This window comes from Mirounga angustirostris, unplaced genomic scaffold (assembly GCF_029215605.1).
Source record: "Mirounga angustirostris isolate CCGP_5_RB_7025 unplaced genomic scaffold, mMirAng1.0.hap1 SCAF_2, whole genome shotgun sequence".
NCBI classification, from domain to species: Eukaryota; Metazoa; Chordata; class Mammalia; order Carnivora; family Phocidae; genus Mirounga; species Mirounga angustirostris.
This window is the reverse complement of record NW_026991710.1, coordinates 145,047,634-145,074,929: the sequence shown is the minus strand read 5'-3', so window position 1 is coordinate 145,074,929 and position 27,296 is coordinate 145,047,634.

Here is a 27,296-nt window from a genome sequence, read left to right as displayed (position 1 = left end):
TATATAATATATAATCTAGGGACCAGAAAAGCTATATCTTTATTTATTTATTTTAGAGAGAGATTGTGAGCATGAGCAGGGGGAAGAGCAGAGGGGGAAGAAGAGGGAGGGGAAGGAATCTCGAAGACTTTGCACTGAGCACAAAGCCCAACACAGGGCTCAATCTTAGAACCCTGAGATCATGACCTGAATGGAAACCAAGAGTCAGAAGCTTAACCAACTGAGCCACCCAAGTACTCCCAGAAAAGCCGTATCTTTAATAAAGGAAATTACAATCCTTTACTTGGGTTCCATGATGATAATAAAAACAGATGATTTACTAGTGCTATCAGATGTTCTTTGCACAGGAAGTAAAACACAAGATAATCAAAACAAATGTCTATATTGAAAGTATAATGCAAATGACAGAAATGTTGATCAATTTGAGTCATCAGATATCATTACTTGGATATGCCAAGCTCACTGAGGTTGCTAAGTTAGGAGTATTTCCAATTGCATATCTACCATGGACCAGATTTGAGGGTGACACTGAAATTCTTCACTAGGAGTAATTGACATCTAGATAAACCACTGGCCCATCATTGACTGAATTGAGCCCCAATATACTGTGCTCTTCCATGACTCAATTTTCAAAGCTGGATGATGATTAAATCCCAACGGAAATCTCAGATTTCCACCTAATTTGTTCACCTAATGATATTCTTACTTGTTTTTTAATGACACAAACATCTTTGATGCCTCTTACTGCTAAGATCTGTTTTACAGGTAGAAGTTTTAATTCACTAAAAATGCTATCCTCTATATGATTTTAGTTCTCTAATAAAGAGGGAACATATTTCCTTTGCATTTTTAAAAAAATTATTTGTATTTAGTTTGCATATTTTACAATATATTTTTCAAAAAGCTGCTTATTATTCATTCATTTATTTATTATTGAAGTATAGTTGACATACAATGCTACATGAGTTTCAGGCATACAACATAGTACTTCTTTAACTCTATACTTTATGCTAAGCTCAGCACAAGGGACACTACCATCTGTTAACATACAAGACCACTGTACCACTGACTACATTCTCTATGCTATATCCTTCATCCCCATGATTTATTCATTCCGTAACTGGATGCCTGTGTCTCCCACTCCCCTTCATTCATTTTGGTTCATCCCCTCAATCTTCTCCCCTCTGCAAACATCAGTTTGTTCTTTGTATTTATGCATCTGTTTCTTCTTGTTTTGTTCTTGCTCACTGAATCCTGCCTGAAACATTTTTCAGTATCTATTTGGCATAATCTTATCAAATCCCTATGGATGGCAGTCATGTTTTCTGAAGTTGCTCTTTGTGTTTTTGTTGAATGCAATCTTTTATTTTTAATGTTTATTATCCACTGGATACTTTTCAGTAAATTTCAGAAAAAATTAATTCATCACAACAAAAAATATTATATATGTATGTATACATGTGTGTGTAGTGAGAATTAAAAATGATTAAATGATTAAAGCTTATCATATAAAATGATAAAATAGAAATCTGAAACTGTGCTTTATCATTGTAATTTGTCATTTTTAAAATAAAAGAAACATATGTCTAGCTAGCTCTGTTCCTATTAACACATAATTTGACATTAATTAATGAAGTTTTGGAATAATTTAGGAGAGTTAGGAAAGAAGTATGGTATTCATAATCAAGACTGGAAAACTCTTGAACACAAGCAAGTCAACAAATAACTTTCACAACTGAAATTATCTTAAGCCTCTAGCTTGTATATCAGCAAGTTTTGCAGACTTTCTTTAATACTAAATACACTGCCATAACCCTTTCCCATCTTTCATATTCCAGCTGTCGTAAGCTTTCTTATTAAATTTTAAAGATTAAACAATTCTACAAATGGATCAGTTTTGAAAAGATATTTGTGCCAAATATCTAAGGTTAAGAACTTGGTGAATTTATCAGCCTTGAGGTTTTAGGTTTGCCACCAAACAAAACTGTACTAGTTCCCTAGTATTTAGGTGTGAAATTAGATTGCCACAAACAAAATATCTGAACTATTAGCTTTGTGTCTCCCATTTGCTCAAGCAGGATACAAAGTTTCCAAACATTCTGGGTGATTTCAGAAGGTTGACTCACCTGTCCGCACCATGTTCCCATCTTCTTTGTTCCAGTATCCACTCAGACCACTGATCTCCCTGAGGCCCAATTTTGACAACTGCCCAACCACTGATGCTTGAAAAATACAGAGTGACATGACAGCTCAGCCAAGTGAGGAGCAAATTCTCTCTCTCTGTTTTGCTAAACTAAGGGGAGATGCCACAGTAAGGTAGCTTGAGCCCTAAATGTAACAAAGTTTGTATCTTGAAATTATTCTGAATTTCCTTGGACCACACATCCACAGTAGACCCCCCCCCAAGCCAATCCATATTTCCTAATGTGCTATATTGAATGGGTTAAGTGGCAGCCACTCTTTCAAACCCAGAAACACCATTGTCCTAAAATGATTACATCTTACTGCTAAGTCAAGCTTATTGCATGGAATTCCTTCTCTTTGCTGCAGTCAGCCCCTGTACACTGGGTTTTCTTGTTTCCTTGACCACTATGACCCCCTCCATCCACTGCAGACCTATTATATCTAAACTACATTGTGGATAAAACACATAATTTTCGGGCACCTGGGTGGCTCAGTTGGTTAAGCGACTGCCTTCGGCTCAGGTCATGATCCTGGAGCCCCAGGATCGAGTCCCGCATCGGGCTCCCTGCTCGGCAGGGAGCCTGCTTCTCCCTCTGACCCTAACCCCTCTCATGTGCTCTCTCTCATTCTCTCTCAAATAAATAAATAAATAAAATCTTTAAAAAAAAAACACATAATTTTCTTGAAGAAGCTTGTGGCCAAGAGTAAAAGTCAGCAGATGCAGATAGATACAGTAACATAGATGAATAGAAATCTCAGCACTTATGCAGCAGGAAACCCTGTTTCAACTATGTGAACAATTTTATTATAAAAGATTGTACCATGTACCATCCAGCCTTCTAAAATTCTCTTCACAAGTTAATAAATAAATACACTCACAGTAATTTGAAAATTAATGCTAAACTGGAATCTTTGCTGCATTTTGAAAATTTCATTACAGGTCATATAAGTAATTGATCAAAAGTTTCTGAACTGCTACAAAAATACAGAAAACTAAGGCTCATGTAGCAGGTGATCATATGAATTTATTAGAGTTGATTTGATGGGGTTTTTCCAACTCTCATAATAATCTATCTCTGTGAAACAGACCAATTACGTACTATTCATGCTCCAGCAAGTGAACTGTAAAATTAACAATTCAATCACCTGTATAGACAGGCTCTAAAATTTACTGCATCTTTATGTGACATTCTATTTAGTTAATGTAAGTCCTGACTTTTCTGACACAACTCTACCTAATTATCAGATGTTACGGGTGGGATTATCAATAATAAAGTGTTAATCACATTTTGCTAGTATCAAAATAAAAAACCAAAAAAATCACCAAAGTAAGGAAAGATCGAAGTATTAATCTGTATAACTGACAAAATTTTATGTCCACATAGTGGCTTGATGAATAACAGAGTAATGCTGATGCTTTTGAGAAGGATGATAACAACAATGATGAACCACACATTACATGTAAATGAGAACAAAATCTCCCTACACTTTAAATCATTGAGATTTGAAGGTCCTTCCCTTCTATTTCACAGCTTATAGCCACTGGTGTGCATATATGCATTTAATTTTGTCCAATCTCATATAATACTGCCAAGGTAAAAGTGGAATCCAAAGACTTGGTGATACATATTTGTGTTCTTCTTCTCCAACTGTATATCATCAAATATTCAAAAGGCAAATAGCATATTATATTCTTTCAAAAAAATCCTCCATGATTAAGTAGTAGGAAGCAAGTTCAATGTCATAAGACTCACAGAAATTGTTATTTTTTAAAGTTAAAAATAACTTACAAAATGGAAGATTTTACCTGTCACAGAGCAAGCCCTGACTCATTTTTATGAAGACTGGATCTCACACACTTAGGAGGCTTTATAGGAGTCTTGCCACTGTCAGAGCAGCTCAGCAAGTATTAACTTCCTGCTGGGGATTTGATCATTTCTCCTCCCATATGTCTCTTTTTATAGAAAGGGAAAAAAAGCTCCACTAGATATAAAAGGTTTTAAAGAAAGTGTTTCTTCACATACTGAATATATTTTAAAGTTTTTCATGTGCATATATATAAAGCAACTCCGTAAATGTAAAACTAGTGAATACCTAAAAATAATATGAAATAAATTCAGAGGAAATTAGACATTGCAGCATGTACCTGTGTCCTTGAATACTAACATTCCCACAGGTGTATGTACTATTTGAGCTCCACTGTCAGAAAATAAAGATTATTTTTCAGTCTTCCAAATTATCAGGCTTATTTTAGTTTGGGCAATGAAAGTCTTTTTTTTTTTTTTAATACCAATACTACTACACTGGTTTCTAAAAGAAAATGTGTTCAATTTCTTCATTCTAGGCAGGAGTTACAAGGAGGTGAATCTATAATTCAATAAAAATAAAGTATTACATTTCTCCTTTGTGCTTAGCAGATCCCAAGATGGTAGAAGCCTTCCTATAATCTACTTCTGATAATCTGTGATCTCAGAAAAGTTTCCATCTCACATAGAAGAAAAGCCTAAGTCCACACTTTGGCCTGCAGAGAACTTTCAGTCCTTATCTCCACTGTCTCATTGGCCTCCACTTAGGCCACCTCCCTCTCTGATCCAGCCAAACTAACCATCCTACTGCTTCCGGAACATTCAAGCACACTGACCTCAGGGTGTGTACCTTTACTGTTCCCTCTGTTTAGAGTGCTCTTCCCTCATAGATCTGCTTTGCTCACTCCCTCACTACTAAAAAGGTTTCCCTGATAACTAGTATAAATTAACACCTCCCACTGTCACTTTTTACATCATCACACTCTTTACTTGGACATCTTATTTTGAGCTAGCCTCTTCTTCCTTTCATCATGAAGAGCAATAGAGGCAGGGCTATATAATAGCTAAAAGCACAGGCTTTGTATTAAGCCACAGTTCTGTTCGAATCTCCACTTCCACTCTGACTACCAAAGTCTTTTGGGAGGTACTTAGGGACTTTGAGTCTGAATGGCTGCAATTGCAAGATGGGGATATTATTCTGAGAATTGAGCATTTTATATAAACTTCTAAATACAATGCCTAGCAATTTGATCAGAACAAGGTAGTATTTCTTCCAGAACTGTTGATATTGTAGAAAATTTACCTCTATTCATCTATATTACCTTTAATCAAATGTAAAGAAACACACATAATGAAAAAAAAGACAACTCCAAAGTTCAAAAAGAGGTTCTATTAGATTCATATAAGAAATTTGTGAATCACAAGTATAATTATACAATTGCATAACCCAGCTCATTGGTATTAATATGAATCACTATATTGATATGGAGATATTCATTTTATTTTATTTTTACTTAGTCCGATTGCTGTGTTTATTTGTTTATTTTCAAATTTTTATTTAAATTCTGCTTAGTTAGCATATAGTGTAATGCTGGTTTCAGGAGAATTTAGTGATTCATCACTTACATATAGTACACAGTGCTCAACACAAGTGCCCTCCTTAATACCCATCATCCTTTTAGCCCATCCCCCACCCACCTCCCCTCCATCAACCCTCAGTTTGTTCTCTATAGTTAAGATCTCTAATGGTTTGCTTCCCTCTTTTTTTCCCCCTTCCTTGCCCCTATGTTCATTTGTTTTTTTCCTTAAATTCCACATGTGAGTGAAAGCATATGGTATTTTTCTCTCTGACTTATTTCACTTAGCATAATATACTGTAGTTCTATAGTACTCACATCGTTGTAAATGGCAAGATTTCATTCTTTTTGATGAATGAGTAGTATATTTATTTTATAAACATTCATTGGATGCCAATATTCCAGATACACTCTAAACACTGTGCCTTTCCATTTTTCTGATGGGAATACAAAAACAAGACTCTTTGTGATTGGAAAGATCTAGATTTCTCCAAAATAGAAAGATCCACTCTTTATATTCTTCACATTTTTAGCATACATTTGCCCCAAATCATACTTAAAATAAAAAGTGAAACCATTTACCCCCATTTACAAAGCTTATACTTTTGATTTAAAAGGAAAGCAAATTGATCTGACATGACTTGTTTTTCCTAAAGCTGTTAAAATTGACTTCTGAGTTGTGTCTAAATTCATAGTTTCTAAGCTTTAACTGTACGGTAGTATCACAGTAAGGGATAGTGGTATGGATCTTATAAAAAATGGAGATACCTGGACTCCCTCTGACCTCCTAGTTTCTGGTTCAGAATTTTGAGCCCAGGAATGGGCATTTTTAACATCATTTCAGGTGATTCTAATGTCTTATTACCCACTTTGAGAGATACTCATCTAATAAATGTAAGTATGTCTTTAAAGAAAGTAACAAAAATTTGCAATATTATTTCTAAACTAAAACTTTTAAAGGCATGAAATTTTTAGCATTTTAATTACATGATTAAAATCTCTAACTAATGTAACTATGTGTTCCTGTCATGATTAACCAATAATATAATGGAAATTAAGGTTACACTATAGCAGTAATATGATACCCTTTACAATTTGTAGAATTTCTCTCCAATAATTATTCAGTGAACCAAATTTTATAGGTTTAGGGTTTTTTTGTTTGATTTTTAAGAAACTAAGATTAGCAGTTTCATTGAGAACATAACATATAACAAGTTAAAAGAGCCTGGAAAACTATAAATTGTGTTCTGATTTTTGCTTGTTTTTAATCTAATTTTTTTTTAAGTTTTATTTATTTATTTGACAGAGAGAGCACAAGTAGGCAGAGCAGTAGATAGTGGGAGAGGGAGAAGCAGGCTCCCTGCTCAGCAGAGAGCCCGATGCGGGGCACTATTCCAGGACCCTGGGATCATGACCTGAGCTGAAGGCAGAGGCTTAAATGACTGAGCTACCCACGCACCCCCAAGTCTAATTTTAAAAGTATAGTTTGATAGGGAAAAAAGTAGCATATAAGGAAACCAGTAATCCTGTCTGCCCTAACTTTCTTTTCTCTTTGGATGGTCCATAAGAAGTAGAGAAAGAGACACCTGGAAGCTTTAAAGAGCTTGGAAAAGCCCATTGATATGAAATGGCTGTCATACTTCACTTTCACTACTTGAAAAATAATTATTTCCGCTTATGTTTGACAGGCTAGAATCAAATTTTACAGTCTAGATGTCTGGGTGCAAGGGGCTGGGAATGACAGCTAAGAGTACCTGTCAGCAAAGATTCACTGAAATCTTGAGGGGGGTGGCATCTATTTGGCGTAATTAAAATATACAAGACCTCACAAATTGTCTGTCTTGAAAACACTTTTCTTCATCTGAAAAGATGTGGAGGGCTAATATTTATTCCTAAATTTGTTTTTGTAGAATTTACTTCCTTAAATATATGCTCATAAAAAAAAGAATGTAAAAAGGGGCTACATGTCATCAAGTTTTCTGTTAGGAATTTTCCCCAATCTTTCCATGAAGTCAGTATAATTAGGCAATATCTACTACAGATAATAAAGGAAACTTATTGTCTACTTTTTACTTAATATAGGATGAAGTATTTTTCCAGAAGGGGGCTTAAAGGACTTTTTTTAGTAAAATAAGACAATTTTAAATTAAAAATATGTTAATATTTATGAGTAAGATAGGACAGTCTTCTTTGAGGACTGTGTTCTCTTTTTTATCATGGTATTTTCTACATGAACACTGTGGTTACTTGACAGACAATTGAAATTGATCATCCTTAGTATATGGAATGTGGTTCTTCTGCATTCAACTTAGGCTTATATACATATATACATATATTAAATTAAATATATATTTATATATCTTATAATATATATTAAATGAAATATATATATAATATATACATATTATAAAACTTTCCAATACTTATATACTTATAATCTTTAGATTATAAATTTGGTTTCCTCATCAGTGGCAACATATGTAAAGCATGGGATCACCACGTTCCCTATATAAGGTCTATGCTAATCATTTAATGATGTATAGAATCTAATGTAAAAATTTACATGTATTTTATTAACATTATCAAGTGGAGGAATAATTTGATACTATCAAAAGATCACTGTGATTTATAACAATTTTTAAGAAACTAAATTGGGTTTTGGTGGTCTAGGTAGAAATGTACTATATTAAAACAAAATTGTTAAACATTAAAAGAACAGTCCATTTTCACCTCATTTATGAAGTAAGGTCTAAATTCTTTTTTTTTTTTTTTTGAATTTTATGTATTTATTTGAGGGAGAGAGAAAGCGCAGAATGAGAGAGAGAGAGAGCACAAGCAGGGGCAGGGGCGGGGGGAGAGGGAGAAGCAGACTCCCCACCAAGCAGGGAGCCTACTGTGGGGCTCAATCCCAGGATGCTGGATCATGACCTGAGCTGAAGGCAGACGCTCAACGACTGAGCCACTCAGGTGCCCCCCATCACAACATCTTGTACAAATGAAAGGTACTATATATAGTCACCTAGCTGTATCTTTTTTTTTTTTAAGATTTTTAATTTTTTTTATTATTCTTATGTTAATCCCCATACATTACATCATTAGTTTTAGATGAAGTGTTCCATGATTCATTGTTTGTGCACAACACCCAGTGCTCCATGCAGAATGTGCCCTCCTCAATACCCACCACCAGGCTAACCCATCCTCCCACCCCCCTCCCCTCTAGAACCCTGTTTGTTTTTCAGAGTCCATCGTCTCTCATGGTTCGTCTACCCCTCCGATTTCCCCCGCTTCATTCTTCCCCTCCCGCTAGTAAGGTCTAAATTCTTTAGATAAAAACTATTTTTCCTGATACGTTATACAGTAAAGATGAGGAAAGCACAAAACTGAAGTTTAGTTAGCATTTTGTCCACAGAAAAGGAAACTGATCAATAAGGGCCCACTGTGATTTCACAAAAAAAAAAAATATTATTAGATTAATGATATCTCACAAATTAGCTTGAGAATTAAGGGCAACTGCAAGCAGGTTATCACCAGCCTCCCTTATTCACACATCACTGATCACATTGACAGTTTACATCAGATACTGGAAAGAACAGAGACTACTAGCTATACACAGCACTGCAAAGGGAGGTAGTAGCACCAATCACTACTCCCCTGTCTCAAGACTTTGTCCACAAGTGGATATGGCTGGTGACTGAAAAAACATTATTGACTCTTCTTGGACCACAACTTGACAATGATGGAACCCATCCATCAGTCACTTCTTCATGTGTATACCCTGTGATGAAACTTGTCTCGAAGCATAATACAACCCCACAGCACGTGACGTCACAGCACTAATTCTTACATTTCTTGATATCAAAAGCAAGGCTCCTTTCTCATTAGTTAACCTGTCTTCATTTTGGTTTCAGAGCTAGGGTTTGCTTCTCATTGACACCTTTATTCCTAAGACCCAATCATTAGAAATTTAGCCTAATTTCTATTTGTTCAACTACTTATCTTTTTTCAGTAAGACAAACCATAATAAGTTATTATATGATTGTTACTTTCTTATTTTAACTTAAGGAAATAACAATCTAAATAATCTCTAGAAAGTGATAAATCTTGCAAAAGAAAAATGCATTAGGCCTGGAAATGGAGAGGAGGGGAAAGTTCATGGGCTTTTGAAAATTCAAATGTTAAGGGGCTGGCTCTAATAAATGTATGCATTGATAACAAATTTCTCTATGATCCACTTTTATTGTCATTGAATATGTACCATGGGTAAATGACTAGATGTGTATGAATAGAAAGAGCTGGCCACTTGACTTACAATACCCTAGACTGGAAAAAAAAAAAAGGAGAAAAACTATTCTTTCTCTTTCTATTAAACATTTCAGCCATGGTGTGGGGGACTGGGCTTCTCTGGGACTTATGATATGCCTTGCCTTACCCGTCCCCACCATAGCCCTTGGCTGCAGGGAGGGAAGGTTCTTCAAACCCCTGAGTAGTTCCACTTGCAAGGTGATGGCATAATTAGGCAGCCAAGGCAATGGACAGTTTTGGGACACACACACACACACACACACACACAGGCAACAGAAAAGCTCAAGAGGTCTACCATTTGGGGAACAGGCTTTCAGGGTTACAGTGAATTTATAAGGCCTTCCAGTAGGTGATGGAAGTGACGGACATTAAATGGAATGATTCATGAAACCTCTGGGCATTCCCTGTGTTTTCACATATTACCAGAGTGAGCATATCTAGGGAAAGGACAGATTTCTGGTTCTAAGAATAATCTATTGTCTCAGTCACTTAATTTAATATTTTAAAATATGTTATCTTCCTTAGTCCTACAAAAGTGAAGTGGGACACATTGGTTGCTTTATCAAATGATTGTAGTTTATAAATATATCTGGCATATGTCTTGCCACTTTCTTCTCTCTAGGCAAGACAATCATAAAGAGAACTTGAAGAATACAATAATAACAATGTGTTTAAGTCCCATGTTACATTTTTAGTTGACAAATATACATGTAGATTTTGCAAAATTATATGTAATTATATACACATACATACATATGTGGAGAGTGTGAAAAAAGAGAAAGAGAGATTCGTAATATATCCACAGCAGAATAATATTTTGATAGATTAGCCAAAGTGTTTTATTTTTTTTCCATTTGAGCAGGCTGTAGGGAATTCTCTGATTTGTTCACTCGTGAAAATGTTGAAACATCAGAAAGAAGATAAAACAAAAATATCACATTTTGACTTTTGAAATTCAAAAGCTTAGATCTCAAGAGAATTGAAATAGAGTATGAGTGACAGATTTATGTTATGATAAGGAACACAACTTCCTGCTCAAAATCCCCAACATCCAGATATAAGACAATTTCCTTGGACTAGAAGGACAAAGAAAAGAAGAGCTTTGGGAAAGAAAGAAAGGAATGAGTGCATAGTGTAAGTCCTTGAGAAAGGAGGCTCCTGCATCTGCAGCATCACAGAGGAAATGAATCAGACAGAAACCCTGGATATGTCCCAGAAAGCAAGAGAAAGAATGGGGGGAATCCTAGTACAGAGGAAAACTATGTCTTCTTTCCAGGTAAAGCCCAGGAAGGCAAAAAGACACAGAGAAGCGTATTTCTCTTACTCTTAATATCTGTACAAAAGTAGTGAATGGTTAGAAACAGCTTCATGGAGTTTCTCACAGCCACATTATTTCACATAATAGGAGGTAGGACCCTACAAGGAGCAATGAAATTAACTGAAAGACAGGTGAGCTAAATGAGGTCCCCAGTCCTAAAGCATGCAAGGAATTGAATGTTGTCAGCAACCACATAAACTCAGAAGCACATCCTTCCTCAGTTGAACCTCAAATGAGAGTACAGTCCTAAAACAAGGGACCACTTAGAAGTGGTCTTCATGGACAAAACACCAGAGGGGGAAAAAAATCTTAATTTATTATAGAGTAGCTTGATAGTTATCTAGACAATATGCCACCTTCCCATGAATGTGGTGGAATTACAAAGTACCCAGAACTCAGGAGAAACTCCAGGGAAAATGAGGTAGGACTCCAAATTGATGAAAATAGTTTTAACTACACTGTGAAATAAAGTCATAACCGTAATTTATTTTTAATTATAAGAAAATATATTTTCTACCAACTTGAATTTTTATTTTGTATTAAATGTCAAGCCTCTCATAGATGGAGATCTTCCCAGAACATAAAGGTAGAAAACTTAGTGCATCCCATTATCTGCATCATAGAGTAATTAATAGAGCCCAGTTATCTTGAGGACAATTTATAATCTTGTGAAATATTTGATGTGCTGAAATAGGATTAACTTTCATCTATAAATTCTGATTTCAAATATAATTCCAGTAAATTGTGGTAAGACTGACTTTAATATCGGAATGCCTTAAATGTCTTAAAAGAGAATGAATGCAACAATTCAGTGTTTGTTAACAAGAACCTCAGAGTGAGGTATCAAAGAGGATGGCTAAAGGCCTTATATTGGATTCCAAATTTCTAAGAACAACCACATTTTAAATAAAAAGGTGATTTCAGAGGTAACAGAATCAGAAAGATAACATTTACCATCTAAACCTGCTCATCCCTCATTCTGCCCAAAAAGTGGAGACCTGGGACACCAGCAAAAGTGTGAGAAATAGAGCAGCCAACTGGCTCTGATTCAAGATCAGTGAGGTCACTGCCCAGCTCTCCTAAGTCAGCCAAGAGGAACACAAACATGTCCCTTTTTATTTGCAGTTATAAAAAAATAGGCATGTCCTTAGAGTTTCAGCCCATTTAGAGAACCTACAGTGAGTAATGTAAAAGCTAAGGTGAGCTTGAGAGGTGTCCTCCAAACCAGAAAGAGACTGAGGAGTGGAGCTAAGCTGCTCAGAGAAGCTAATTTCTCCAGCCTTTTCTTCTTCTTCTGGCCAGAAAAAGCTCTTAGGAGCAAGAGAAAAAAAGCTACAGTTTCAATGAGAGAATCAACCTCCATCATCTGCTATCTCAGCAAAGTTTGTCTACCTCGCCATTCCCCTCACCAACTTGTACATTTAAATAATCAAAAAAACCCAAATGGTATGAATTAAAACAAGTCCGAAGAAGTGAAAAGATGAACTTAAATAACAAAAGAAAAAAAATGTAATAGTAATTTTAAATCTTACACTGCACCAAAGGAAAAAATATGGCATGAGAGAAATATACCTTAATGGTAGAACATATCAAAAAATACCCAAATATTTTGTTCCTTTTAAGACCAGTAAGTCGGGGGCGGCTGGGTGGCTCAGTTGTTGAGTGTCTGCCTTCGGCTCAGGTCATGATCCCAGGGTCCTGGGATCAGCCCCACCGCAATGGGCTCCCTGCTCTGGAAGCAGGAAACCTGCCTCTCTCTGCCACTCCCCCCTGCTTGTGTTCCCTCTCTCACTGTGTCTCTGTCAAATAAATAAATAAAATCTTTAAAATTTAAAAAAAAAAGACCAGCAAGTCAAATGTGTCATGCAGGTACCATAAAAACTAATGTGATTTGAGGGTTTTTTTTAATTTAATTCCAGTATAGTTAATATACAGTATTGCCCCGGTCGCCTAATGGATAAGGCACTGGCCTCCTAGTTAATATACAGTATTATATTAGTTTCAGGCTAATGTGATTTTAGAATGCAGGGACATAAATGCAATATCCAATAGTGACCACAAAAAGCAGATAGTTGGTCCTTTGACTCTTTGGTAGAACATTATGCTTTGGACACTAGGCCAAATTTTAAGAAAAACTCTTGACAAACTATAATGTATATATAAGAGAGTAGAATAGAGGCAAAAGAAGTGAGACAACTTTCTGAATAATTATGGTTGAATTGCAATCTGTATATAAACACTGGAGCATCAGAACTGAGTGCAAAAACCACAATATTTATTGGTTTGTGTTTATGTTTTACTGAAGACAGAGATTATGAAGAGAAAGTTAGGCCATGTTTTTGTGGAAAACGAAGCAGTACAGGACACACTCAAAAACAAAATGTGTAGTGTTGGATGTGCCGCTGTGTGTATCCATAATAATCAATGTCAACCAGAATGAATGGGTAGGTAATATAGTCAAATGCAGAAAATTCCCTGTCCTGATTACATTGAGAAGGCTAAGAAGGCTACAGTTTGAAGACATAAAATACTTCATCAATACTGACTACCTTAACTTTTTAGGATATCATATCATATTATATCCACGTATTTCATGACCTGGTTCTAATCCCACAACTGGCATAAAATCCACTTCTTAAAATAGTGCTGCAAGCTATACCAATGTGCATGTTGGGAGCCAATTTACACCTTCTGGTATACAGACAAATTTCAGGACCAGTAATGAAATAGGAAGTTAATAAAATTATATTCATAGTACTTATCACAATAGGAAGTTAATAAAATTATATTCATAGTACTTATCACTATCACAAAGTACTATATCACTATAACTTATCTAATAAACACAGCGACATCAGTCACTGGTATACCCTTACTCCTGCTACTGCAATTACACCTATGTTCATCCAATGTCAACAACAGATTACCAATAAGACACTGAAATATAAGCGAATATTTATAATTATGTTTTATATGCAGACAATATCATGATTCATGATATTCATGATATTGTCTTACCACCAACACCTGTTGTTTCAAATGATGTAAAGTTAGGCCCCATTGAATGATATGGAGTTGAACCAGCAGCCAAGCACTGAAGCCTTACTATAAGGCAGGATTTAGAATTATGTTAGGAGAACTCAGGAGGTGGTAGCCAGCATAGGGAACAGACAGCAAGTTACTAGAATGGAAGACACGTTTCCCTTTACACAGGAACTTACATATTTCTAAGGAAATATATATATATATATTTATATATATTTGTATATATGATATATAAAAATATATATATTATTTATATTTATATATTATATATATTATTTATATATATTATTTATATAAATATATAAAAATAATATGTTATATATATTATATATTATATACTAAATATAAATATACATAAATAATATATTATATATTTATATATAATATATATATTATATATTATATATAAATATATATAAATAATATATTATATATTATATCTAAAAAATATAATATAATATATAAATATATTATATATTATATTTAAATATATATAAATAATATATTATATATTATATCTAAAAAATATAATATATAAATATATTATATATTTAAATATATATAAATAATATATTATATATTATATATAATATATATAATATATAATATATAATATATAAATAACATATATATTATATATAAATATAATATATATTATAGATGTTTATTATATTATATATAATATATATTTATATATATTTATATATATTTATGTATGATATATAAATATATATGTAATATTTATATTTATAAAAATATATATAATATATATTATATTTGTATATAAATATATATATTATATATTTTATATATTTGTATATATAAATGTAATGTAATATGTAATATGTAAAATGTATATGTAATATATATTATAGATATCTATTATATATAATATATATAAATAATATATAATATATATCTATAATATATATTATATAAAATATATATATAAAATATATAATAAAATATATAAATATATATTTATATTACATATTTATATATATAGATATTATAAAAATATTTTAAAACATCCCTTGCTATATGAAGTAATAGAAGCATGTGTAAACTAGAATGATAGCAAAAAGGAGGGGATTAATTCTATCTTGGGGTAAACTGGACTTGTCAAGGGGAAAGAAAGCACCATAGGAAAGACAACTCTTATTGCCATTTTATTTTAGTTTATTATGTTCAAGTTGGATTTTCAATAGTTTAAATTAATTCAATAGTCAATTAAGGAGAAGCAATATTCCAAAGAGAAGAAAGTGTGTATTATTGGTATAAAGAAGGGGAAATCAGCATCACGTAACATTGCTAGGATGCAGAGTATAAAGGAGAGAGTAAAAGGAATAAAGCAAAGCAGCACGAAGTAGAGAGCAACTAGAGGCAAAAGCAGGGGTCATGTCATGAGGGAATGCATGAACTCTACTAAGGAGCTTGATTTGATCCTGGAGACATGAAGAGCTCATCGAGAGGCTAAAAACAAACTTCTAATAGGTAAAAGTTGCATTTTAAAAAGTGAAATGTCACATGGATAATTGAAGAAAGAAGAAATCATAGACAAGGGAAGCAGTTGGCAGATTATTGAAATTATCTGAGTGAAAGATGAGGGGGGGAGTGGGAGGAGAAGGCAGTAGAACTAAAGGAAAAGGATGAGTTTAAAAGCTGTTTGGAAAGTAAATTCTGTGTTGTTTGATGATTTATTAGATGTATGTAAAAAGGAAGATGGAGTAATTAAAGATGATGCATTGTTATCTGGAAAGATAGATACTGTACCACTAATTAAGTTGGAGAAGCCAATATAATTAGAGGTTTTAGGGGGAGAGATAATTAAATTGGCTTGGAACAGGGTTTCAAGGATCTAGATGTCTAGTGAAAGTATCTACTAAGAAAGTATCTATACACTGTTCTCTGAAATTGATAGAGAGCTTTTCCTTCAGTAATAGATGTCCCAATTTTAGGGCAGGTATACTTGAAATTTTGGGAGATATTTCTATGTTCATTTCAGAAAAAAACTAATTTCAGTATATATTAAGTTACTTTTTCTTAAAAACACTTTAAACATTACTCACATTAATTGTTATCTGGCTACTCTTGAAGAAATCAAAATGCATGTGTTTGAACTATGAAGGTTCAATTGAATACTGAGTACCTTCTCTCTGCCAAATAGCTTTAATGTGAAACATGAAAAAAATAGAAAAAGATCTTTAAATGTATGAATAATTTTTCTATGTTTTATAAAAGATTTTTCAGTTTATATGCTCATTAAACAGTGCTGGATAAAGTTCATTTATGATGACTAATTGAGAAACCCTTCTTGTAAACAGAAAGTTGGGGATTCAAAAGCTCTAACTTTTTATTCTTTATAGGTATGCATTATATTTATTTATAATCACAGGTATTTTTATTTTTAATTTTTAATATTTTTTTTATTTGAGAGAGAGAGTAAGCGAGGGAGAGCATGAGGGGTGGAGGGGTGGGGAAGGGGAGGCAGAGGGAGAGGGAGAGGGAGAAGCAGACTCCCTGCTGAGCAGCAAGCCCTGACCTGCCAGGGCAGGGCTTGATCCCAGGACACTGGGATCATGACCTGAGCTGAAGGCAGATGCTTAACCAACTGAGCCACCCAGGTGCACCTATAATCACAGTTTTATCCAATGTTTTATATGAAGTGGTAGAAGGCCAGAGTTACTAACCCTAGGTTGATTATTAATACATTTTTAGATTTCCTTTAAGGGAAAAGAGTCTAGGTGCCCATCTTTATTCTAGGGCCATGTGTTGAAAGATAATCCTTTAAGAGATTGTAAGTATTGAATCCCTAAACCATATACCTGAAACTAAAATTACCCTGTGAGTTAACTGCAAGAAAAAAAGAGAGAGAGAGAGAATTATAGTATCAAAGATAATACTCATACAGGGCCTTTTATGATCCCTACTTTTGCTGACAATGCATAGCTAATATTACATGATTTTCTGCCACCACAATCTTAATATGTGTATATGAGTAGTTGGTGGTAGATATATTAATTGGATATGTAAAGAAAATATCTTTTTTTTAAAGACTGGGAATAAGCTGCATTTTAATTTATATAGCTGTTAAATTTTATTTATTCAGTTAAAAAAATCTATAAGAATAGATCATCCCATTTGCTAGTATGAAGAGATTCAGGGAAGGGGAAAGAAAACCCCATTGGTCCCTTTGGTATAATTGAGTATCCTTTAAACATCTTGAGTCCGAAAGCCAGACCTATCAATTTGGGAGACCCCACTCTTCCATTTACTAGCTGCATTACAGTACTTATCCTTACCAAGCCTCATATTCAAAATGCTTCCACAGTTTCAATCTTTATAAGTAAGCTTTAAAGGTAAAAATGCACTAACTTTTGTTCCCTTCTTTTGTCCCTCTTACTCAAATCAATTTTTAAATTTGTTTTACCCCTCTAGTTCAAATATCCTCTCCTCCTTTAGGTTATTGAGTCAATCACTAGGAAGTATCCTCCTATACATCTTTTCCTGTAATTAGGCTTTAGTATCACCAAATGGAGATGAAAATTTCTTCTATACATCCACTTCAAGTTGTTGGGTTTTTGGGATTTTTGTTTTGTTTTAATAACAGAATGGTGAAAGGTTTTACTGTCTCCTTCCTTCACTTAAAAATATGACCTCTTTTAATGAGGCCTAAACTCTCAAATGGTACAATTTATCTCAGCTAAAATCTGTAATTTTTTAAATAAAAGGCCCTATTCTACCTTTTATCATTGAGCATCTTAAAGTTTTAACAATCTTTTTACCACTAACATTTGAAGTGGTTTCTGATCTCTACTCTCTCACCACTTATCCAGGGTATGGGCTGAAATCTCCAGATGTACTCACTGAAAACTAATAGAGCTTTTGCAGAACTAAAGGTTGAATTAACAAAATACTTCCCAGTCTAATTGCCCAGTAATTACTTGTACGGTCAAAATTATGCAAGTTTATCTCAGGTAAGTTTCCCCTACCTGTCTCAACAATAGATCTTTCAAATAGAATAATCCTATATGCCAGACACCTAGAGACTGACATTGTTAATTCTAAAGACAAGTGTTTTATCTTAAAACTACTATGTGTTAGTTATCAAGGTAGGCATTTGGGGAGATAAAAAGATAAGCCAGAATTAACACTTGTCCAGGGAAGCATCCATGGAAGACAAGTCATGAAACACAAGGTAGAGAAAGGTAAGACTTAAGAGCAGTAGAGAGAAAGTACTATAGCATTCAATTAACAAATAAAAACAACAAAAAAGCACAAACACAAGCACATACACAAGCTTCTTCCTTCTTGGCAAAGTTTTACTCACAAAATCATATTTTACATAGATAAATGCCCAAGGGATGGGGCCCATCTCCAATTTCAGATAGTGAATCAATATTGATTTAAGCTATTCAGTGTGTCATTTTCTTTCAAGAGTTTAATTAGGTATAAACATTGGACTCCATTTTGGCTAGAAACTTCAGGAGTTTAAAAAAGTTTTTATTTTTAAATAGAAATGCACCCACATACATCTAATTTTCTGGATACTGTTTGTCTATATATGACCCTTGGAGCTTCTATAACTTTTTTGCAATCTGAGAAGGTAACACCTAAACATTGGGATTTTCCAGTGAAAACATGGAAAGAATCTAGATCTTCCTGATATTAAGCTTCTGAATTAACTAACCCTGGAACCATTCTTCCTATATCCTTCATATAATGAGTTAAGTAATACATTTCCTGATTAAGCAACTTCAAACTGAGTTTCTGTTACTTATAGCCAAAAACATCTTAACTGATATAAAAGTTATAGTTGTTCAGAGAAATAATGTAAAGTTTCCAATTGGCTTAGTAATTGGTGATATTCAAGCTGAGCTAGAGGTGTATGAGAACTGGGTAGAAAATAGAGATCTGTTCTTCAAATAGCATATAAATATTGGTCAATGACTGATACATACATGGAAATATTAAGTGAAACTTTAGGAGTAACTCTTGATTAACTATGGTATTTACTATAAATATTTATATAATATAGATGAAACTACTACAGAAAGACGAAGAGACACTGGGGGAGAGAAAACAAAGAACTTTTATAGGTTTACAGTGAAACAACACTATCTATGCATTCTATTTCTAGAAAGATAATGTCATCTTTTGACCACATTTGTTTACAGGTATCTTTACACTTTTGCTATATCAAATTTGTCATTAAGTACAGCAATACCCTATATCAAGATCCCAAGACAGAGTGATGACATTTTGAATCACACTATTAAACTGATTTCTGTGTGTGATTCTATATATTACTCTTATATCTAATATAAATCTTTAAACTTGGCTAACTTTTAATATTTGAATAGATTTAATGGCAACAGTCTTTGTCTCTGTCGAGAAAATTAAACTTTGACCTTAATTGAGTTTGCTGTAAATGCTTTATGTGGTTACCTGACATCAAAGTACCTGAAGTACTGTCCATCAAATTTGCAAATGACATATTGCTAGTATCCAAAATATATAAAGAACTTATCAAACTCAACACCCAAAGAACAAATGATCCAATCAAGAAATAGGCAGAAGACATGAACAGACATTTTTCCAAAGAAGACATCCAGGGCGCCTGGGTGGCTCAGTTGGTTGAGCGACTGCCTTCGGCTCAGGACATGATCCTGGAGTCCCGGGATCGAGTCCCGCATCAGGCTCCCTGCTCGGCAGGGAGTCTGCTTCTCCCTCTGACCCTCTTCCCTCTCATGCTCTCTGTCTCTCATTCTGTCTCAAATAAATAAATAAAATCTTAAAAAAAAAAAAAGACATCCAAATGGCCAACAGACACATGAAAAAGTGCTCAACATCGCTCAGCATCAGGGAAATCCAAATCAAAACCTCAATGAGATACCACCTCACACCAGTCAGAATGGCTAAAATTAACAAGTCAGGAAACGACAGATGTTGGCGGGGATGCAGAGAAAGGGAAAGCCTCCTACACTGTTGGTGGGAATGCAAGCTGGTGCAGCCATTCTGGAAAACAGTATGGAGGTTCCTCAAAAAGTTGAAAATAGAGCTACCCTATGACCCAGCAATTGCACTGCTGGCTATTTACCCCAAAGATAAAAATGTAGGGATCCAAAGTGGTATGTGCACCCCAATGTTTATAGCAGGAATGTCCACAATACCCAAACTGTGGAAAGAGCCAAGATGTCCACTGACAGATGAATGGATAAAGATGTGGTGTATATATACAATGGAATATTATGCAGCCATCCAAAGGAATGAATTCTTGCCATTTGCAATGTCATGGATGGAACTGGAGGGTATTATGCTGAGTGAAATAAGTCAATCAGAGAAAGACATGTATCATATGACCTCACTGATATAGGAATTCTTAATCTCAGGAAACAAACTGAGGGTTGCTGGAGTGGGGGGTGAGGGGGGAGGGATGAGGTGGCTGGGTGACAGACATTGGGGAGGGTATGTGCTATGGTGAGCACTGTGAATTGTATAAGACTGTTGAATCACAGAACCTGTACCTCTGAAACAAATAATACATTATATGTTTAAAAAAAAAAAAAAAAGAAGATAGCAGGAAGGGAAAAATGAAGGGGGGGAAATTGGAGGGGGAGACGAACCATAAGAGACTATGCACTCTGAGAAAAAACTGAGGGTTCTAGAGGGGAGGAGGGTGGGGGGATGGGTTAGCCTGGTGATGGGTATTAAAGAGGGCACGTACTGCATGGAGCACTGGGTGTTATACGCAAACAATGAATCATGGAACACTACATCAAAAACTAATGATGTAATGTATGGTGATTAACATAACATAATAAAAAAATAAAAAGATGCAAAAAAAAAAGTACTGTCCATCAATATATTAGATGTTCAAAGTTTTGATTTGAATTTTGTTATTTGTCTTGAAATCATTTTCCCCTCTGCCCTTCCCCTCATAGGTGTTGCATCTGAAACTGATGCTCATTATGAACATACTTCCCATATCATTTCATATCTCACCTGGAAGCAGGATAAATTATATTCGTCTCATTATTATTGGGGAAGAGAGGGTAAACCAAATTTGTTATTTCAAAATCTTTATTAAATTTTATGGAAAGCATTTTATCAAATAAATAATATTGTTGACTTACATGATAATTCTTTCCAAAGTTTAAAAAGCAGTATTATTCCCTCCATTTAATTAAACCAGAAAAGCATGATTCAATTATACTAGAGTGTTAATGTTTCCTTCACCAGTTCGTAATTCAACCAGTACCAATTCAACAAGTTGTTCTATTCCCTGCAAAAATATTACTATGCTTACATAAGAGAAAGTATATATGTGACAGGATCACAAAAGACAATGTTGATATTAGAAAATAAAATTTAGCAACCATAACAGTTATTTAAAATGTTCTATTTCTTGCTTTCAGTTTTAGTAGTGTGTATGTTTCTAGGAATTTGTCCATTTCTTCCAGATTTCCCAGTTTGTTGGCATATAATTTTTCATAATATTCTTTTATAATTGTTTGTATTTCTGTGGTGTTGGTTGTGATCTCTCCTCTTTCATTCATGATTTTATTTATTTGGATCTTTTCTCCTTTCTTTTTGATAAGTCTGGCTAGGGGTTGATCCATTTTATTAATTCTTTCAAAGAACCAGCTCTTAGTTTTTTTGATCTGTTCCAATGTTTTGTTTTGTTTTGTTTTTATGTCATTTATTTCTGCTATAATCTTTATTATTTCCCTTCTGCTTTATTTGCTGTTTCTTTTCTAGCTCCTTAAGTTGTAAGGTTAGGTTGTGTATTTTGAGACTTTTCTTGCTTCGTAAGGTAGGCCTGTTATTGCAATATACTTCCCTCTCAGGACTGCCGTTGCTGCATCCCAAAGTTTTGGACTGTTGTGTTTTCATTTTCATTTGCTTCCATGTATTTTTTTTAATTTCCTCTTTAATTTCCTGGTTGACCCTTTCATTCTTTAGTATGATGCTCTTTAATCTCCATGTATTTGTAGTCTTCCCCATTTTTTTCTTGTACTTGACTTTAAGTTTCATAGTGTTGTGGTCTGATAATATGCATGGTATGATTTCAATATTTTTGTATTTGTTGGGGTAATTTGTGACCCAATATGTGATCTATTCTGGAGAATGTTCCATGTGTACTCTAAAAGAATGTGATTCTACTGCTTTAGGATGAAATGTTCTGAATATATCTATTAAGTCCATCCAGTCCAGTGTGCCATTCAAAGGAATGGTTTCCTTGCTGATTTTCTGTTTAGATGATCTGTCCATTGCTGTAAGTGGAGTGTTAAAATCCACTACTATTATTGTATTATTATCAATGAGTTTATGTTTGTTATTAACTGACTTATACATTTGGGTGCTCCCAAGTTGGGAGCATAAATATTTACAATTGTCCTCCTACTCCACAGCCATCTTAAGTTTTCTCTTGAGCACTAAGCATGTTTTGAATCCCTCTAGGAATCACTCTGTCAGCTGACTTAGCATCCAAGCTGAGGCCCCTTCCAATTGCACTATGATAGTTCTAAACTGAACTATGTTAAAAATAAATAAATAAATAAAGGACAAGCAATGAGTTTAACCCTGTGGTGAGTATATACAGTTAGGTAGGACCGTGTTATGTCCTGTTCTGACTCAGTCTTCTCTGAGCTCTTCCAATAGCTTAGATCATAAGAAACTTTCATTGAAATGAACCTGCAACCACAGTGTCAAAACAAACCAAGTTTGATTTATTAATAGGCTAAAAACAGTTAACAATTTCTATATACTTTAAGGTAATATGTAATAAAAAGTGAACTGCCAATCCCTCCACACCAGTATTAAGTAATTTGAAAAAAAAAAAAAAAAAGAGAGAGAAAATTGCAAAGAAGACCAAGGCCAAACAGTGAAGTAGGCGAAAAACCAGGGGAGAAAAACCAATGAATAAGTTGTTTTAAAGAGGAGAGTACTAAAAGAAAAGAATAAAAAATAAATAAATAAAGAGGAGGGTACTATCAGTGGGGTCCAATGCTACTAACAGCATAGAAGAGGACTGAGGACCAATCACTGGATTTAACAGAGTGTAAGTCACTTCTTGCCTTAACAACATGAACTTGCATGGTGTGGTCTAAAGGGAGAAGGGACGATAGAAAATAATTTGTCACATCATGAATACTTTTTTTGTGGAAGAAATAAGAGCTTGTTTGACAGATTCAGTAGAAAAATTTGATGCATCAGGAGAGGAACATTCCTGAGGCACAGCCTTGAGTAGACTAGAAGATAGGGTCTAGTACTTAAGAAATGTGGGGGAGGAGAGTTTAGACGATACCACAGACAGTTCATTTCTACTAAAACAAAGGAGCCAGAGTATATGAGAACAGATGAGGTTACATGTGTAAATATGATAGCAACAGCTTGTGGAAATGCTCTACTGATTGCTTCTATTTTCTTAGTGAAATAAGATGCAAAATCATCAGCTAAAACTGGGGATGTGGCAGAAAAGTTAGAATTTGGAGGACAAGCCAAATATGAAATGGTTCTTTATTTGTTGACACTGAATAGGTAATTAAGAGAAATCCATGTAGAGATTTGAAGGCCACAGCAAGGCATTTGCATTTTATTTAAGTGTAGTAAGAAACTATGTTTATAATCAACCTTTCCTTAAAATTATCTTATAGTATTCTATTCATCCCTGAAAAACAACAACTTTTTTATCTATGCCATATTATTTTTATTTTATTTTAGAAAGGTAGGTAGATAGACAAGCAGATGGACAGGGACAAAGACAGAGACATCTATACAGCATATATTTATTTGTGAAATCCTTAATAACTTTTCTTTTTTTTAAATTTATCCTACCAAATAGGTCAAAAACTGTTCAAAAGATACCATGCTTTCTTTTTTTTTTAATTTAAGAAATCTATATAAGAGAATTGATTTAATCTATAAAATCTGGGTTCTTAAAAATGCATCCTATTAAAAGCACCTGTAAGTATGGCTTGCCCCTCTAGCTGGTATACACTCTGAAAACTTTAGGATTGCTAAATTGTCTTTTAAATGTTAATAATGTTACCAGTGTTTGAAAGAGTTTCTCTTAGAATAGGATGTTAGGAATCTAACTCACCTATCTAATCAAATTTCCCAGGCTGTCCCTAGAGAATTCTGTTAAAAAACAAAGACAACATTAGCTGCCATCTACTTGCTTCATAAGAATATTATATGAACTAATGAGATAATTCTTGTAAATCACATTAGTTCCTCAGAGATAAGTGCTCAATAAAGACAAAATGATACTATTATTATCCAGAGAACACTGGATCTTTGTCTATACACTCCTGCTTAGGGAGGTATCAGTTTCATACAGGCATCTGCTGCTGTGAATTGGAATGCATTTCAGATTTAGAGGCAAACTTTCACAAATGCTGTCTTTCACAGGTTGGACAAGTTGCCTCTTATTTAGATTATGTGTATCAGCATTCAACAAAGGAGTTCTAGTTCCAAGGAGACTGGGTCTAATGATTGAATACAATAAAATTTAATTAAAATTTTCATCTACATGAATTTTAAATTAAGATGAAGTCTTCAAATAGATGGTTAAGTCTTTGAAGATGTCTATTTTTAATTCTATTGGCCCAGATTTAATGACCCCTTCTCATTGTCAAGCTCTTAAAATTATCATGATCCTATGATCTGTTTCCACTAATTCTGAAATCTTTTCTCAGTAAGAGAAACAACTTCTAAGTCCCAAAGTTACAATAAATCTATCTTGTCTGTGTCTTGTCCTGTAGTAAGTGCCAAAAAAATGACAATTTTATCTAAATCATAACTTGTTCTTTGACTAAACCACAGTAATCTTCCAAGGAACAATGCACATATACCTTTTTATATTTATAACATTTTATTATAATTTGTAAACATGTCTATTAGGTGAAAAAGTGTGAGTTGCTTGAATATTACTATGCTATGCCATTTATTTTTGTATTTCTAACACATTATATACTGATAGACCATTTCCTGAGCCATAAAATAAATCTCAATAAAACTAAAATGATCCAAATCATACAATGTATGTTCTCTTATCACAAAAGAATTAAATTAGAAACAACATAAACCTATCTAGAAAATATCCAAGCATTGGAAAACTAAATAGCACACTTCTAAATAGTTCATTGATCAAAGAAAAAAAATCAAGGGAGAATTAGAAAGTATTTTGAACTGAAAGAAAATGACAACACATATCAGGATTTGGGATCTATCCACTTGGATTTAAATGAGCAAATTGAATGGATAAATCATATTGCTATTTACTTAATTTACATAAATAAAATGAGATACAACTAAGAGACTTTTGTATCTTAAACATACCAATAATCATTCCTACAGTTGGCTTAGTGGAGCTGGTTTCCCACAAGGTATATACCATGGGGGTATGTATATATGGAACTCTATTAGTAATCATCTACATAACTAGATTTATTTCACTATCCTATTCCTTATTCCTGTGATGATATAAACTTCTTTAGAATATAGGTCATCTTTAGATACTTAAAATAAAAATCCCTATTCTCAGGCTAGAAACATTTGAAGATGAAGAGTTTTTATATTACTGTATATCAGGGATGAATAGCTTACATTCATTCAGTGTAACCACAAGACTCTAGGTGAAGATCTCTGACCCTTTTTATTCTAACCGAATTCAAAGCAACACTATTGATTTTAGGATTTATCTTAGAGACATAAGTGTTTCATCTGGAAAAGTTTACAACAGGGGCTACAAGGTGAACAAGAACAATGATGTCATTCTTAAAAAAAAAAAAAAGTAAAAGAACTTTGATAGGTCACAAGTTACCAAACTTTTTTGTGTGTTAAGTGTATTTATTGATGACCTGCTTTTTGATAAAAATAGTGCTACTCTTTAGTAGTTAAAATCTGGTGAAATGAATATATTCAGGACTGTATGTGTGTGTGTGCATGCTATTTCAATACTTTAGGTAGATGCTCTTATAGTCTTATGCATGAGTGCTTGCAATAAAAGCACATAAAAAAGTAACAGAACCACACGTGTGTGGCTCTAGTCTTTTCTAGTCTGTCTGGATTAGGTAAGACTAGAAAAAGTCTAATTTGATGAAAAAGAGTGTTCCATGCAAAGGAACAAAAACTAGAGACTGATGCTATTGAAATTTAATATTCCAGTTGAGAGTGGGGACAATTATGGGAAGAAGGTAAGTAGAAAGCTGTTCATGGAAGGCCTTTTCTCCTGTGGCAAACTAAACTCTATTCTATAAGGAGTTAGTATTTGTCTTGGGAAGGGATGTATGAGTGAGGGCAGTAAGGAAACAGGAGCCAGCACATAAGGATTGATGAATTGTAATCAAGTAGGTAAGTAAGGTGAAATATTTTTGTTTTAAATACTTATTTGAGAAAAACAAACCTGGAGACAGAAGAAAGAAAAAACAGATAAAAGCTCAAGTAAGAAGTCTAGGTAAGAGAAGGCAATTAGGATGAAATTCAAATCATGGCCGCAGGGATACAGAAAAGGTGACAAAATAGGAAAACTGTTAAGAGGTAAAATCAACTATGATTGATAACTGATCAGCTAAGGCTAAGGTGAAAGATGTCAAATCATAAATAAATTTAAGATCTGGCAATTGATAAAGTATGTGATGGTACTCCCAATCCAAGCACAAAATGAGTCTCTTCCACTACATCTAAACAAGCACTGTGTATAGTTTTCCCTTTATTTTGTCCTCACTGACTATCAAAATGCCTGACCCAGAAAACAGTTCTCTGTGCTGAATGCGCACAGATGAGAGCTCACCCACCCACCATGTCACAGGTACAGCCCCACCATAGCAGGTGGGTGTATACAGTTCACACAGGGACTATCCTTTGAATACCAGGTTCAGGTGGCAGAGGAATAACCCTTCTGAGCACCATAAGACAGCTTCTATAGAAGGCCACTCTTTCAAGATTGGGAGAGATATCTGATTTGGCTAATGCATAGAAACAAATGCAGAGAATCAAACAAAAGGAAGAGACAGAGGAATATGTTCCAATGAAAGAATAAGCTAAAACCTCAGGAAA